This window comes from Enhydra lutris, unplaced genomic scaffold (assembly GCF_002288905.1).
Source record: "Enhydra lutris kenyoni isolate GAN:26980312 unplaced genomic scaffold, ASM228890v2 scaffoldscaffold12, whole genome shotgun sequence".
Lineage (NCBI taxonomy): Eukaryota > Metazoa > Chordata > Mammalia > Carnivora > Mustelidae > Enhydra > Enhydra lutris.
The window spans coordinates 38,032,806-38,048,344 of NW_019154096.1; the positions used below are offsets into that span (position 1 = coordinate 38,032,806).

The 15,539-nt window shown below is 43.5% G+C and overlaps 2 pseudogenes; one reads left to right on the top strand and one right to left on the bottom strand.

Annotated features, from left to right (window-relative positions):
* Nucleotides 1–3,546: 3,546 nt before the first annotated feature.
* Nucleotides 3,547–7,413, bottom strand: LOC111144997 (annotated as a pseudogene).
* Nucleotides 7,414–7,545: 132 nt separating this feature from the next.
* LOC111144998 lies at nt 7,546–14,338 on the top strand (annotated as a pseudogene).
* The last annotated feature ends 1,201 nt before the right edge of the window (nt 14,339–15,539 follow it).

Below are 15,539 nucleotides of genomic sequence, written 5' to 3' on the forward strand. Positions count from 1 at the left end.
GTTTTGTTGTTTAGCTTCCACTTATAAATGAAATCATATAGTATTTGTCTTTCTCTATCTGACATTTCATTTAGTATGATGTCTTCAAGTTCCATCCATGTTGTTGATGGCAAATGGCAAGACTTTTTCTTTTTTATGGCTAAATAATATTCCATTATTTATATCACATTTTGTTTATCCATTCATCTATTGATGGACACTTAGCCTGCTTCCATGTGTTGGCTATTGTAAGTAATGCTGCAATGAACATGAGAGTGCATGTGTCTTTCAAGTTAGTGTTTTTGTTACCTTCAGATAAATTTACCAAAGTGAAATTGTTGGATCATATGGTAGTTCTATTTTAATTTTTGAGGAACTTCTGTACTGTTTTCCTTAGTGACCATATGAATGTATATTCCCACCAACAGTGCATATATGTTCCCTTTTCTCTATATCCTTGCCAACACTTGTTATTTCTTGTCTTTTTGATAATAACCAGGTATAAGGGGGTTATCTCATTATGGTTTTGATTCGCCTTTCCCTATTGATAAGTGATTTTGAGCATCTTTTCTTTTTTTAAAAGATGTTATTTATTTATTTGAGAGAGAGAGAAAGAACAAGCAGAGAGTGGGGCAGAGGGACAGAGAGAGTGGGAGAAGCAGACTCCCTGCTGGTCCCAAAGCCTGGCGCCAGGCTTGATCTCAGGACCCCAAGATCATGACCTGAGCTAAAGTTAGACACTCAGCCAACTAAGCCACCCAGGTGCCGGATTTGGGGGATCTTTTCATGTACCTGTTTGTCATCTGTATATCTTCTTTGGAAAAATGCCTATTCAGGGGCGCCTGGGTGGCTCAGTGGGTTAAGCCGCTGCCTTCGGCTCGGGTCATGATCCCAGGTCCTGGGTTCGAGCCCCACATCGGGCTTTCTGCTCGGCAGGGAGCCTGCTTCCTCCTCTCTCTCTGCCTGTCTCTCTGCCTACTTGTGATTTCTCTCTGTCAAATAAATAAATAAAATCTTTAAAAAAAAAAAAAAAGAAAAAGAAAAATGCCTATTCAATTCCTCTGCCCATTTCCTAACTAGATTGTTTTTTGTTATTCAGTTGTAGAGTTCTTTGTATATTTTGGATATTTACCCCTTATCAGAGGCTATTTATATATATTAGGATAAAATCATATACATAAATGATTTGAAAGTTTTTACCCTTATTTAGTAAGTTGTCTTTTCATTTTTTAAAAAGTTGTTTGTTTATTCGACAGAGAGAAATAAAGGACAAAAACAGGGGGAGAGGGAAAAACAAGTTCCCCACTGAGCAAGGCGCCCAATGCGGGGCTCTATCCCAGGACCCCGAGATTGTGGCCTGAGCCAAAGGCAGATGCTTAACTGACTGAGCCACCCAGGTGCCCCTGTCTTTTTGTTCTGTTGATGATTTCCTTTGCTGTGCAGAAGCTTTTAGTTTGATGTAGTCTCACATGTTTATTTTGTTTTTGTTGCTCTTGGAGTCAAATCCAGAAAATGATCGCCAGGACCAATGTCAAGTTGCTTACCTCCTGTATTTTTTTCCTAGGAGTTCTACAGTTTCATGACTTGCATTCAAATCTTCAATCCATTTTGAGTGGATTTAATTTTTGTGTATGGTATAAGATTCTAGGCCAGTTTCCTTCTTTGGCATGTGGCTGTCCAGTTTTCCCAAGGCTGTTCATTGAGATAAGGATTTCAGTGAAAGCATTCCATTTGGGAAGGGATTCCCAGAAATGCTCGTAAGGGGGTGGGAAAGTGGGAAGGAAGTCAATACAGGGTATGTTACCAAGCAGGTTACCATTGTAGGCATCTGGAGGTCAATCCCACTACAGAACTTGGGAAGCCAGTGTAGAATGCCTGCTGCAGTGTTAGCCCCCTGAGGTGTGAGGGCGTGGGGGTATTTATAGAGCAGCTGCTGCCTGTGATTAAGTAGAGTGCTGCTACCTGGAGGGATTAGCTCTCTGTCACTTCTGGACTGTTTTGAAGGCAGAGTGGTTTCCAGCAGCCAGAAAGTGCTGTCAGACAATTATCTACAGCTGCTGGCACTCAGAAGTCAGGCTCGTGTGCAATGAAATGATAAAGGTTAAGAGGGGACAGGCAGGATATTGACGGTGTTTGTTACAGGAAAATACAGGATACCAACATAGCTCTGCCTGAAGATCCTTGGGGCAGAAAGTATGGCTGCCAGAAAGAACGAAACAAAACAAAGGTCATTGTGAAACATCTAGTTGAAGAGGTGGGAATATGTGCTTCTGTCTGTGTGATCCTGGCCAGGATCCCTATACTTTTGGAGGTTCAAGGTACCCATGTATAAGACTGAGATGATGTAATTGGCTTCCTCCCTGACCTGTAGGAAGGTAGATAACTCATAAAATGTTCAAAGATTCAGGAGTTGGAATATTTGTTTTCTCCCCAATTGGGAATCCTATTTTTTTTTAGCTGATCATAATACTAAGAAATATTATAGAAGTTTTTTAAAAAAAATCCAGATGTGAACAGGACAATTTATTACTTTTATTTTCTTTTTTAAAAAGATTTTATTTATTTGAGAGAGAGAGAGCAGGAAGAGAGAACACAAGTCAGGGGAGGGGGAGAGGAAGAGGAAGAAGCAGGCTCACGGCTGAGCAGGGAATCCAATACAGGGCTCAATCCCAGGACCCCAGGATCAGGACCTGAGCCAAAGGCAAACACTTAACTGACTGAGCCACCCAGACACCCTGAGAACAGGAAAATTTAAATCCATCCCAAAGCTAGTCAATCACGGAAATTTAACAAATTTAACCTGTGTAACTTTCCAGGTTTTCAATGTATATATAGATTCATACATTTCCATAGAACTCATAGGGACCATACTAGTTTTTAATCTGCTTTCCTTTTTTACTTGACAGTATTTTGAGGACATCTTGGTGTATATCAAGAGGTACGGATTTACCTTATACTTTTTTTTTTTAAAGATTTTATTTATTTATTTGACAGACAGAGATTACAAGTAGGCAGAGAGGCAGGCAGAGAGAGGAGGAAGCAGGCTCCCTGCTGAGTAGAGAGCCCGATGTGGGGCTCGATCCCAGGACCCTGGGATCATGACCTGAGCCGAAGGCAGAGGCTTAACCCACTGAGCCACCCAGGTGCCCCTACCTTATACTTTTTAATTGTCTCATGGACTATTGTATGGTTAACCAATAGTTTAACCAAGCTACATTTTTTTGGGAGGGGGGCATTGTTGCTTTGAACTCTATTGGCGGGTGGTAGTAATGGCTACACAGGTGACAGGTGGACAGCAGGGCTAAGCCCATTCCTTGGCTCCAGGCTGCTCTGATGTCCCAGCTTCTGGGCCCCCATGCTCTAAGGTGCCTTAAAGATGACAGGGGTACTGACTTTTTTTTTTTAAGATTTTATTTATTTATTTGACAGAGAGAGAGAGATCACAAGTAGGCATAGAAGCAGGTGGGGGTGGGGGGGTGAGAAGCAGGCTCCCCGCTGAGCAGAAAGCCTGACGTAGGTCTCGATCCCAGGACCCTATGACCATGACCTGAGCCGAAGGCAGAGGCTTTAACCCACTGAGGCATCCAGGTACCCAGGGATAGTGACTTCTGATGACTGGGTGGCTGGCCTTGGAATTGGCACCTCTAGCGTGAGCCTGCCCTCAGGGAATGGAGAGGGGGAGACCAGGGTAGGGTCCACAGTAGGGAGGAGCATGTATTTTTTTTTCTTTCCTTTTTTTTAATTACGTTAAGTTAGTCACCATACAGTACATCATTAGTTTTTTTTTTTTTAGTACATCATTAGTTTTTGATGTAGTGTTCCATGATTCATTAGGTGCGTAGAACACCCAGTGCTCATCACAATGTGTGTCCTCCTTACTAACCATCACCCAGCTACCCCAACCCCTCACTCTCTCCCCTCTGAAACATTGCTGGTGGGAATGAGAGATGGTGCAGCCACTTTGGAAAACAGTATGGAGGTTCCTCAAAAAGTTAAAAATAGAGCTACCCTATGATCCAGCAATTGCACTACTAGCTAGGTATTTACCCCAAAGATACAGGTTTGGTGAAAAGAAGAGCCATATGCACCCCAATGTTCATAGCAGCAATGACCACAATAGCCAAACTGTGGAAAGAGCCTCGGTGCCCTTCAACAGATGGATGGATAAAGATGCAGTTCATACATACAATGGAATATTACTCAGCCATTATCCACCATTTGCATGCTCATGGGTGAACCCAGGAGATTATGCTAAGTGAAAGTCAAGCAGAGAAAGACAATTATCATCTGGTTTCACTCATACGTGGAACAGAAGGAATAGAACAGAGGACAAAAGGAGAATGAAGGGAAAACTGAAAGAGGCAGGGATCAGAGACGGAGACAAACAATGAGAGACTATGGGCTCCAGGAAAGGAACTGAGGGTTTCAGAGGGGGGGGGGGGGGGGGCATGTGGGGCAATGTGTATTTTCTAGGGAGGCACCGCGAGTGTAGCCATGCTCCTTCTGCCTCTCTCCGTGCTTGCGGGTGATTGCCACCACGCAGTCGTTGGTCTCGACTGTCAACACCTGGGCGCGACGTGGTGGACGTCCAGGGACACACCAGCGGTTGACCGTCTGCGGAATCTCCGAGCCGCGCTTCGGAGCTGCAGGCAGAGCCCGGGGCTACAGGCCTGGACCGCCATCACAGCGGGGCAGGGCCCTCCAGCGCCGCCCCAGGCAGCGGGCGCAGATAGCGCTGCCAGCTGCTGTGGTCCAACCACACACTGCGCGCGCTCCTGGGGCAGCAGGGCCAGCCCTAAGGCCGGGTCCAAGAGCGGGCTGTGCGCCGGGTACCAGTCGCACAGAGGGTCCCAGCAGGGGCTCCGTAGGAGCAAGAAGGGCTCTTGGCGCTCGGTCCTGCTGGCTCGGCTCCCCGCGTCTGGCTGAGGCTTGGAGAAGTCCGAATTTGCTCTTGAGGGACTTTTATGCTTTTTTCCAGTTTTTCTATAATAAATTTCCTATACTATATAAAGCTACAACGAAAATCCTTGTACATCTGTCTCTGTTTAGTTGAGCGAATGTTTCCATAGGATACATTTGGAGAAGTGGAATTGCTTATCAGAGCATACACACTGAAACATTTTGAAACTATTCTCAGTTGTATCAGATTATATGCATAGTCATAAAAGGTGAGGGACAGTTTCATCTAACACTGGGCATTTCTTAACCTTTTATGAATTGTATTTTTGGTGTCTTTTACCACTTATTTTTAAAAATTTAGTTTATATATATTCTTTTTGTGTTGAGGATAATACATGACCAAGGTACTAACAATGTCAAAGTCAACCGTAAGCTCTGATTGATGGGAAGACCAGATACAATATCACTTGCTCTAAATTACATACCTAAAATGTATAAAAGGAAATCAGGGATGCTAGGATACTCTGTAAAGAGATTAGAAGCATTCTGCAAGACAGATGAGGAATAGAGAACTTCTCATGTCCCCCAAAAGACTCTTCTGGGACATATAGTTGCAGATAATAAATCTGTGTGTGTGGGTGTTACATCATACCTTCTGAAAACTCAATCACCCCTCCTCCAAGACCAGTTTTCTGTGCATAAAGCTGGAGCTTTCTGTACCTAGTCTAGTGTGTGCTGACTTCTTGTCAGTTTGGGGATGTAATTACATACCTTCTGACTGTAGTGTTGAACTCCAAAACCTGGGCCAAGGCTTTTCTTGACTTATTGCTGCATGATTCTTTATACTTTAAAAAAGTAACAGATTAGGAGCAAATGGACAAAAGCAGAGGAGAGGGTGGGACTGGAAGGACTTTATCTCCCTTGATCCCCATTACCTCTCCCCAGGCTTCCTCTCTTCCCTTTCATCATTATTCAAATAATTACATAAAATTTATGTTGTTTGCAGTGAAATGTGCATATAAAAGCATCTTTGGAATACTGTAATTTAACAGAACTGTAGTACACCTTTTAATGAAAAGGATGCGCATGCTATGCACTTTGCTATGCAAAGCCCCTTGTGCCTCTTCTGGAATCCTCACTAGGTGGAGGGGAATAATCTCTCTAAAAGGTGACCTGGGTTCCCCAGTTTGAGCTGGGCAGGTTTGGCTCTGGGGCTGGACACTAGTAGAGGGGAGTGTAGGGAGGAGCCTCTTCCCTGACAAACACTGGGTGTCTCCAAGTGCCTTATCACCTCTTATCAGCTTCATTTGTAAATTACAAAAGGAGGTGGGGAGTATCTGGTTGAAATAGTACTGTCTGCACTGGCCTGGAGCCCTGAGCACCCTTGCTGGTCCCCAGATTCCTATGGTGGTGGTGGGGGTGGTGGGGGGGATAAGGGACACAACGGGCACCCCTTCTGATGGATGTGCGTGTGGACCAGAGTCAGGCTGAGGCCTTGCCCACCATCCAGGGTTTGAAGTCATTAGTCTCAAACTTGCCAGTCCATTACTACTTGTGTTTTGTTTTAGGAAGCTCATTTCAGTTCAACAGTTTCCATGTGGATTTCAACACCATAATAAGTTAACTTCTGAATAGGAAATTTGAAAACAGAGTCTTTGTTCCATCTTTAAGATTTTAATGAAAACGTATATACCAGATATTAAATTGTTTCCTTGCTGCAAAGTTCTGCTTATTAAATTTTACAGACTTTGTGGAGATGGACTGTTCTCCAAGGACAAATAGATACAATCTTGTATTCTGTTGGGTCCTGCCCAGGCCTGAAGGGAGCCAAGGGAGTCCTCCTCCCCAGTGTCCCCACCTCCAAAAAATCAGGGCAGCAGGAGACAGCATGAGTAGTTCTTGATGCTCTTTGGCTTATTTTTTCCCACTCTGTGGCTTCTGACTAAACTTTTTCATTTTTCAACATATTTGTGCATATGAAAGATCCCTTGTACACAAACAGTCACGGAGGCCAGAGAGCTGTGGTGTCTGACCCCGGATCCCGCAGCAAGATGGGACCAGTGCTGGAACTGGAGGCTGAGCGCAGAAAAGCACAGCAAGAGGATAGGACGCTAGTAGTCTTCTGCTCCTGCCAGGATCTTCCCGCATTTTCTAGTCGTGGGAGCAGCAGGGGCCTCACCACATCTCTGAGCTAAATGCTCCATGGACACAAAGAGCACCTGAGATTGTTGGTGCTGAAACCCTGTGCACAGATGCCCATCCTTCCTCACCTGTGCCAGGCGCCCCCAGCCCCCAGCTCCCTACCTGCCATTCCTTGCTGGGAGTCCGTGAACCTCCCCCATCCCCATCTGTGCGGTGTGCCCTGGGAGTCAGCACCATCACAGCCAGCCTGTCCTAGAATGGCCAATTCTGCATCAAGGCTCAAGTGCCTCCTCCTTCCCTGAGCCCCACAGCTGGAATGGGTTGTTGGAGCAATTAATCCGTTATCCATGTGTTTATCTGTCCCACCATGGGCTCACGGGTGGCAGGAACCATTTCTTGTACTGTTTTGTAACCACAATGCCCAGCGCATTAGGGCAGGCATGGTATTCCCAGTCTTTTTTGTGGTCAGTCTCCCCGTGGGCGCTGTTCCCTCTCTGAGGAGTCACAGTGCCACCAAGTGGCAGGATGGATGTACTGAGGCTGCTCAATGAGGGCCCTTCGCCCTACCCCATGCTGATGAGGGTCCTTACAGCAGGCTTTGAAGGTGACCAGAGGTGACAGGGTGGATCCCCTTGGGCGCAGGGCCTTCCTGTACTCCACAGTCAAGGTCACAATGGGGGTGGGACAGTGGGCCAGGTTGTACTGTTACAAGTCCATTCTGACCTTCTGGGGGCCCAGGCCTTCTGATCTCAGAAGAGGATGCTGTTTTCCCTCCCTGAACAGTCCCCACCCTCAAGGACGCCCCCCCCCCCTTTTCCTGATTGACAAGACTTTTAGTTACATGATAAGGCTTCCCTGATCAGGAAAATAGGTAAGAGCTGTATTCTAGAGAAGAAGGAGTGATTTGCCTTTGAGAGAGGGAGGAGCAACTCTGGGACAATGGGAAGGGACATTCCACTCCCCTAGGAAGGATGTATCTGTTATAGGGTGAAGCCAGGAGCAGAGATACCTTGGGTCTGGGTTCAGATGGAGGGAAAAAGGGATACCAGCACAGCTGAGTCTAGAAGAGAATGAGACTACGCTGGTGTCCATAGCTTCTGAGCCTGGGTATGGCTTCTCAGACTGGAAAGAACTGATAAGAAACACTGCAGCAAATATTACAGATGACCCTGCAGACAAGGAGGAAAGTCATCTCTGACGAAAGGTGCCAAGATCTTGGGGGAAATAGGGGCCCTGAGCAGCTGAAAAATGTTAAACAAACCTATGATTCATAATATAACCTACGGAAACTAAAAGTCTAAATACATGTGAATTTTCTAATTTTGAATGATTCTTCAAAGCTATCTTCTTCATCTAATCTGTTTTTAGACCCATATCTTGAGTTCTTAATTTGTGCCATTATATTTATTGGCTTTTGAATCTTCAATTTATGGTGGTGGTTTTTTAAGATTTTATTTTATTCTATTTTATATTTTATTTTTAAAAGATTTTATTTATTTATTTGAGAGACAGAGAGAGAGCATGAGCAGGGGGAGGGAGAGGAGGACTCCCTGCTGAGCAGGGGACATGGGGCTCGATCCCAGGACCCTGAGATCATGACCTGAACCAATGGCAGATGCTTAACCAACTGAGCTACCAAGTGCCCCAAGACTTTATTTTTTTATTTTAATTTTTATTTATTTTTTTAAAATTTCACTAACATATAATGTATTATTTGCTTCAGGGGTACAGGTCTGTGAATCATCAGTTTTCCACAATTCACAGCACTCACAATAGCCAAGACTTCATTCATTCATTCATTCATTCATTCATTTATCTTTTTGACAGAGAGAAACTCAGCGAAAGAGGGAACATAAGCAGGGCGAGTGGGAAAGAGAGAAGCAGGCTTCCCACCAAGCAGGGAGCTCAGTGTGGGGCTCAATTCCAGGACCAAAGGATCATGACCCGAGCCGAAGGCACACGCTCAACAACTGAGCTATCCAGGCACCCCAAGGCTTTATTTTAAAGTAACCTCTCTACCCAACATTGGGTTTGTACTCACAATCTTGAGATTAAGAATCTCATGCTATACTGACTCAGGTAGCCAGGCACCCCAATTTATGTTTTTGTTTAGTTTTCAATTTTGTATCAAAAGTTCAATTTGTATCCTATGGACCATAGTAAGATTTTTTTTTTCTGATTTATGTCTAATGACCCCAACTGTCTGGACTGTTGAAAGTCTATTGTCTAGTGTTTATGCTGGCTCTTGTTCTTATTTTGTCTCCTTCTATGTCTGATTATCTTTGATTGTGTGCTGAAAACTGTACTTGAAAAATTTATTGGAGTGATATTAAGACTAGGATAATATCATCTTCTTACAGAAAGGGTTTCCATTGACTTTGGCAAATGTGAGGGGCCCTACTAGCAATCCAGAAGCACCACAAGCATTTTCAGTGCTTGAGATTTTTCTGAATCACCCAGAGTACTTGAAATTGACCTGAAGCACAGGAGAAAGCTAGTTTATTTTCAGTTTACTCTTACTTCCAGGGTGCAGCCACTCAAGATTACAGTCCTGAGCTTGGAGTGGTTTTCCAGGACTGACTCTGCCTTGAAAAGCTTGAGAGTCTAACATACATGACCTTAGCTCCCTCAGCTTTTTAGCTACTCTGCTGATTACAAAAGTGGCCCCCAAACTGAGTTCTCCTCTCTGGCTATTCACTTTTTCTGAGCAATTGTCTCTTGCCAATGATTGGCAAGGTGATTCCTTGTTACTTGTTAGCATTTTTCTGTTTTTAGGAGAAAACTTTTTATAGTTCATATGAATTATTTTAGCTGTCTTCAATAGGAGGTTAGTTCTGAATTATTGAGTTCACTATTTCTGAAAGTGAGAGTTCTTCACTTGGTTTAAAATCATGTCATAGCTTGGTACTTCTTTAGAGGATTGAGGAATGCAAGAAGCCTAATAGCACAGATGATCTGCAATCATATATTAGACACCAAAATACAATGATTTTTTTAAAAGATTTTATTTATTTATTTGACAGAGATCACAAGTAGGCAGAGAGGCAGGCAGAGAGAGAGGAGGAAGCAGGCTCCCTGCTGAGCAGGGAGCCAATGTGGGGCTTGATCTCAGGACCCCAAGATCATGACCTGGGCTGAAGGCAGAGGTTTAACCCACTGAGCCACCCAGGCACCCCACAATGATTTTTAAAAATGTCTATTTTAATACCAGTGTAATTAACGTATAGTGTTATATTAGTTTTAGTTGTACAATATAGTGATTCAGCAATTCTAGGGTTGCCTGGGTAGCTCAGTCAGCAAAGCGTCTGCCTTCGGCTCAGGTCATGATTGGGCTCCTTGCTCAGTAGGGAGACTGCTTCTCCCTCTGCTCCTCCCCTTGCTCATACTATCTCTCTCTCTCTCTCTCTCTCTCACTCTCACTCTCTTGTCTGAAATAAATAAAATCTTAAAAAGAAACTTATATAAAAAAACAATTCTGTATATCACTTAGCACTCATCATTATGAGTGTCTTCTTAATTCCCTTTGCCTATTTCCCCCATCCCCCCCTCCATCTCCCCTCTGGTAACCGTCAGTTTGTTTTCTATAGTTAAGAGACTATTTTTTTGGTTTGTCTCTTTTTCCTTTGTTTGTTTGTCAAAATAGAATGACTTTTGAGTACTTTTCTTGTAATTCAATACTGTGGCTGGCACTGAAAATTACATGTAAGCGTTTGCTCCAGCATTTCTCATCCTAGAAATCTGGTCTATGGAAATTTTAATCGTGGCTGTTTGAAATTATTCATTTATGAGGAAATTTTTAATAGAATCATTGATAATTAATAGAGAACTAGTTAAACAAATTATGTTGCTTCTTTAGGATAGGATATTGTGCAACCACTAATAATGTGGTGTAATACCTAATGACATCAACAACTAGACACATCATATGAGAAGTGAAACTAGTCAATCACAACATGATTTTTTTTATACATTTTTATACATTTTTAATATTTTATACATTTTTATACATTTACATATACTAGAAATATCACTGAAAAATATATTCTTTTTTTTAAGGATCTTATTTTTTTTATTTGACAGAGAGAGACACAGTCAGAAAGGGAACACAAGCAGGGGGAGTGAGAGAGGGAGAAGCAGGCTTTCCGCTGACCAGGGAGCTCAATCTCGGGACCCTGGGATCATGACCTGAGCCAAATATAGACGCTTAATGACTGAGCCACCCAGGCACTCTGAAAAAAAAAAATATTTTTAAAGATTTTGTTTATATTTATCTTACATGGAGAGGGAGCACAAACAGGGGGAGCAGCAGGCAGAGGGAGAGGGAGAAGCAGGCTCCCGCCAAGCGAGGAGTCGGATGTGGGACTCAATCCCAGGACCCTGGGATCATGACCTGAGCCGAAGGCAGTCGTTTAACTGGCTGAGCCACCCAGATGCCCCGTCACTGAAAATATATTCAGTAAAATGGTAACAGTGGTTATGTTAGGGTGGTGAGATGACTGGTAAATTTACCCACTGGTTTTGGCTTTTTTAATATTTTTGTAATTTCCTAAAATGAACATTTATTATTTTTGTAACAAAAGTTGAATTATAAAATAAAATACCATAAATAAAGTCAAATGTTTTTATTATGTTGCACTGAAATTTTTATCTACCCAAATAATACACGATTCAGATTTGAGCAGTCTTTGTGAATATCTAGTACATGTCAGCTTCTTTTATACATATATTTTCACTAATGCTTTTAAGGGTCCGGGAGTCAATCACAAACACAGTAAAGAAATGTAGGTGCGAAGCAGTCTGAGATCTGTTCAAAAAGAAACCAAGTGGAGAGATTGACAGGTGCAAACTAAATGGTACAATTTTCATAGTTAGCCAATGTCTCCAATGTACTAAAGGCCAGGTAATGGACACTGTAGTTTACCCTAGGAGAACACATGTTGAATTATGAAAATTATATAAATACTGTAAAAATGGAAGATATGAGAATAGAAAAATAACAGCAATATTCCTATACTCTCCTGCAGCAACAGTGAACATATTAGAATATTCAGGCACTTGGATTATTGATTCCAACTACCTGCTCTCTTCCCTGTAAGAGGATTATATGTGTAATCTGCAGTGTCTTCCCGAAGGTAGAGTGTACTTCCTAACCCATTGTCCGTATGACTGCTTTGGACAGTGGAACATGAGCAGGACTTATAGTTACCACAGTCAAACAGAAACTTTAAGAGACATTAGATGATTCAATTCTGTCTCTTGCTTGTTTCCCTTGGCGATAAAAATGGCATATCCTCAATAGGGGACTGATCCTTCAGGTTGGTTCTGGAATGAGAAGAAACAAGAAGCAGAGCCATCCTAGATAGAAACATGCAATGTGAATGAGAAATGCATATTGTTGTAAGTCACTGAGATTAGGGGAGGAGGCATGTTTGTTACCACACCAAAGCTAACTAGTACATCATTTCCTCAAAAATACAATAGCAACTCTCTGAACTGAACTGTATATTTAAAAAGATTTTTTATTTATTTTATTTGAAAGAGAGAGCAAGTACAGGAGGGAAGGGCAAAGGGAGAAGGTGAGAGGGAACCTTAAGAAGGCTTGATGCAGGGCATGATCTCATGACCTGAGGTCATGACCTGAGTTGAAATCAAGAGTCAGATGCTCAACCAAGAGCTACCCAGGAGTTCCAGGATTTATTTATTTATTTATTTATTTATTTAATATTTTTTTATTTATTTGACAGAGATAGAGTATAAGCAGGGAGAGCAGCAGAGGGAGAGGGAGAAGCAGGTTCCCCACTGAACAGGGAGCCCAGTACAGGGCTCGATCCAGGACTCTGGGATCATGACTTGAGCCGAAGGCAGACACTTAACCTACTGAGCCACCCAGGCACCCCACATTTCTTATTTTTAAGTAATCTCTACACCCACTGTGAGGTCTGAACTTACAACCTCGGGACTGAGTCACAGGCTCCACTGACTGAGCCAGCCAGGTGCCCCTTAACTGAACTGAATCAAACTGACTTTCTAGATTGATATGTGTTCTCTTTTCCTTCTTTAAAATACACACACACACACACACACACACACACACACACTCTGACAATGCCCACAGCACACACCGAATATCCCAGGCTGGTGGGCCACTTTCCAGCCTGAGCTCAACTTTGCCTCATGAACCAACCAAGTGATCCAAATCAAGATAGAGGAGAAGGCTGTCGTAGAAACTAGTGTGAGGTTCTGACATGGGTGGCTGTGACTCAGGGTCACGTAGCTGTCAGGAGAGAGCGCCAAAGACCAAACTCTAGCTTTACCACGTGGTAGGTATGAGACCTTGGTCTCATTACTACCACAGACACCAACATCGAGAGTTACTCATTTTCAAAGACTCTTTCAGAGAAGACTAAAAGGAAATCTAGTCCTGAGTCAGTTCTCCCACAGTCATTAGCACCAAGATGGCCCCCAGGACAAGGTCTTCCATTAAGCCTGAGCGCATTCCATCAAAGAGCTACCAGGGCGACGAGACTCCAGGTGGGAGAGGAGGCGTCCAACTCTCCGCTCTTCATAGATATTTCTGCAGAAAAGGTTTGCCAGTGGTGTCTGCTCAGCGTGTGAGTGCAGCAGGTGACCATCAATGCCCCTGCCGGCTCTGTGGCTCTTTGCCAGTCAGGAGGCTACGCTTCTACCATTGAAACAAGTCTATGCTTCAAACTGGGAAGATGAGTCAGTGGTCATGCTGGCTGCAGCAGATAAGACAAGAAAAACAATCTGTTCAACGATGGGCAGGTGGAGCCCACTGAGAGGTACTTGGCTAGCACCACAGCTGAGGAGACCTCCCTGGCTGTTCTAGAGCAGCACAAGGGGTCCCTGTACTCCCTTTTTCCTGACCATTGCATGGAAAAGTACTTTGACCAGTTGGACATCTCCCGTGGTTTGGATTGGCCCCGGAACCACGACATCCTCTATGACATTGACAGTTTGTCTTGCTCCATGGGCGCCTTTGAATAGGACATGCAGACGGGAAAGATCTACCGAAGTGTCCATAAGCTGGAGAAGGAGATGAACCCCAGACGGAATGTGCCTTAATGCTGAGGGGGAGCTCTGGGGGGCCTGTTACAATGGAGGAAGAGTGAAGTTACCTGTTGCTAAAACAACTTCATTTTGCTTCGGAGGGAAGGACTACTCGGAAATGTCTGTGACCAGTGCCGAGGATGGAAGGGACTATAAGGGTCTTCTGCCGCAGGCTGAAGCTAGTGGAATTTTTAAGATGCCTGGTGCGGGGGTCAAAGGAATTCCTCCCTACCCTTATGCAGGCTGAGTGGCAGGCCTTCTTTCCTACTGGAGGAACTTTTTTTAAAAAAAGATCTTATTTATATATTTGACAGAGAGAGAGCACAGCAGGGGGAGTGGCCGAGGGAGAGAGAGAAGCAGACTCCCCTCTGAGCAGGGAGCCCAATGTGGGGCTCGATCCCAGGACCATGACCTGAGCTGAAGGTAGAAGCTTAACCGACTGAGCCACCCTGGTGTCCCTATTTACAATTTTTAAATGGTAGAGCATTTTAGTAAGGGGTGACAGGTGGTTTTGATAACACGCAACACCTTCTGCCAAGGTATGACACAAATGTAAACAATTGGTCGACTGTCAACAAGCCTCTTGATACTTTGCAACTGCTAGAAGGGGAAGGCAAGGAACCCTATGTGTTCTGCATTCCATACTTATTATACATGCCTAAAGCTTCAAAAAAGTAATAACTAATGGCCTAGTTAAAAAAAAGAATAGTCTGGGGCGCCTGGGTGGCTCAGTGGGTTAAGCCTCTGCCTTCAGCTCAGGTCATGATCTCAGGGTCCTGGGATCGAGCCCCGCATCGGGCTCTCTGCTCAGTAGGGAGTCTGCTTCCCCCCCACTCTCTGCCTCCTTCTCTGCCTACTTGTGATCTCTGTCAAATAAATACATAAAATCTTTAAAGAAAAAAATAAATCTTTAAAAAAAAAAAAAGAATAGTCTAGTCCTTAAAAGCCTCTCATATTATAGGATGTTCTCTAAATTACCTCAGTTTGAAAAACAAACTTCTGAAGACATTTTATTTTTTAAAATGAAAGCCGTCATGCTTAAAAATAGATTAGTATAATCATTCCTCAAGTACTCATCACACAGCTTGACCAATTATTAATTGTGGCCAATCTTTTTCCCTCTTTACTCTCCACCCCCCAACACACACACACACACACACACACACACACACACACACACTTCCTCTCTGTTTTCTCCCCAACCTCTGCTGCTAGATTATCTTAAATTAAGTTCTAGACATTATGTATCTACAAGAAAAGGACTCTTTCTTTTAAAAAAAATTTTTCTTATTTAGTAATCTCTACACCCACATGGGCTCAAACTCACGACCCAGAGATCAAGAGTCACGTGTTCTTCTGACTGAGCCAGCCAGGCATCCCAGAAAATGACGCTTTTAGCACAAACACCGTACTATCATCTCATCTTTGAAAAAAGAATCTAATATCCA